This window comes from Clytia hemisphaerica, unplaced genomic scaffold (genome assembly GCF_902728285.1).
Source record: "Clytia hemisphaerica strain Z4C2 unplaced genomic scaffold, Clytia hemisphaerica genome assembly, whole genome shotgun sequence".
NCBI classification, from domain to species: Eukaryota; Metazoa; Cnidaria; class Hydrozoa; order Leptothecata; family Clytiidae; genus Clytia; species Clytia hemisphaerica.
Window position 1 is genome coordinate 487284 of NW_027103529.1, and position 2118 is coordinate 489401.

Consider the following 2118-nt stretch of genomic DNA (forward strand, 5'->3'; position numbering starts at 1 on the left):
TATATTATTGCCCCCGCAGGAGCGCAGCGACGAGGAGGCACTTATAGTTTCACGCATAGATATTGGACTGGAATCTCGAATTTTTGCGTTTTTTGTTTTGTTTTGTTTTGTTTTGTTTTGTCGCGCAAGCCTACCCGTAGTTAGTCTCTTCCGTAAATGTTCGGTTTTTTTTCAGGGACGGCAGTTGCTAGCCTAAAAACTTTTTCTTTATGATAGCAGGCGCCGCGGGCATTTTACTCAGCTTTCGACAGTAGATTCTATTCCGCTTGTAGAATTTTGCCCGATTGGTCAACATGCAGGAAATGGAATGGAGAAGTTTCTGGAAGTTTTTTTAAATTCAATTTTTAAATTCAAGCTCTCTCTTCCTGCAGTCAAAATTTACTTGTATGCATTTACTTTTGACTTTCGGATTAAACAAGATGTATACATATACCAATCAGTGAATTTGCTGACAGTCAAATTACAATCTGTCTCCTGTCTTAGACATTCAGGAGATTGATTCATTTTTCGATCCAAACAGTTTGTCCCCAATAGCAATAATAATGAACAATGATTATCAGAACAATGATTGAATATGGACAAAAGTGATTATTGTTGGTGGTTGAATTGGCAACGAAATTCCACTGTAACTAAATTTATTCGACAATCGTCATTCAACATACTCTACTCTCAACAAGAATGCTTAAAAATCCTGTGTTATGGTATACTTCTCGACAGTAAGTATAAATATTTTTTTCTTTCTGTACTTTTATAAGACTTGGTTTTATTAATCTTTTATGTTTAACACAGGTCTGTGTTCTTGTTGATACTTACCAGGCACTATTTGGGAAATTATTATCAAAGATTGAAAGAAACTTTTGCTTTGGTGAACTATTTTTGAGGAAATTTCAGTACACTCACCATATCATCTAATTTCATGTTTCTTATTTTCCCTTTAAGCTTTTTATGAATGAGGATTCGTTTACCTTGACAACGCAATATTACCTCGTTACTGCTACTATTACCACGTTACGTCATGATTTTCCATCCTTCTACACGATGTTGCTGTTACAACAGCATATCTTTTTAATGTAAACAATTTTGTCCGTGAGATCCCTTTATATCATGCCGTTGGAAAAAGTCCTGAATGTACGCTATTTCCTGTTAATACCTGCTTCCTGCTCATCAATATTGCCTCGTTACTGATACTATTACCACGTTACGTCCTATCATCTTCCATCCTTTACACAACGCTGTTACAGCTTCTAGATTACTGGTAAATCCATTTATTGTAAACAATTTTGGATCACGATATCCTTTGTTAAACAGTTGGAAAAACTCCTAAGTACCGTGAGATTGGGTAACTTGCATCAGTGGAGGCTAACTTGCATAAACATAACGAGCAGGAACCAAAAATTGACAGGTAACAACGTACCGGGAAATTGGGTAACTTGCATCAGTGGAGGCTAACATGCATAGCCCTCGAATGAATGACCTGGCTGGTCATTAAAATACAAAGTTAAATCAAAACAAAAATGGTAGAGTAGAGCTGCGAGCAGAGCTGTGTAGTTGTATTTTAATGACCAGCCAGGTCATTCATTCGAGGGCTATGCATGTTAGCCTCCACTGATGCAAGTTACCCAATTTCCCGGTACGTTGTTACCTGTCAATTTTTGGTTCCTGCTCGTTATGTTTCTGGCTCATAGCATTTCTTATGCTGTTTGGTTCTACTATGTTTCATTTATACCTATTTCAAATTGGTTGAAATAAATATAGTTGCATGTCTTTTGTCCGGTTTAGTATACACAAAAACACAAAAACAAAAAACAAATCTGTAACTGTCTGTAATTGATTCTACCTGGACACTTTTCCTAATGAATGTTTTAAGATTCGTATTTTATTCTTTGTAAAAAGTAATTCATATTTTTAGAAAAAAAATGTCTCATTTATGTTAGCTTATTCATTGATATCTCAAAGAAAATGCTGAGAAGAATCATTCTAACTATTCAAATCATTTCCAAACTTTTGCTATAAAGCATTAAAAAGCCTTAATTAGCATTAATTAGTTTTACAAGCATTTGTATTAATTAGCGGGTGGCAGTTAGTGAAAGCTATGGCTAGTTATATTTAAAATTTGGG

At 35.1% G+C, this 2118-nt stretch overlaps 1 long non-coding RNA gene across 1 annotated transcript; it reads left to right on the forward strand.

The window, feature by feature from the left end:
* LOC136799664 (uncharacterized) lies at positions 1 to 1052 on the forward strand. Its single transcript, XR_010845554.1, has 2 exons — positions 1 to 716; positions 940 to 1052. It is a non-coding gene; the product is annotated as an uncharacterized lncRNA (long non-coding RNA).
* The last annotated feature ends 1066 nt before the right edge of the window (positions 1053 to 2118 follow it).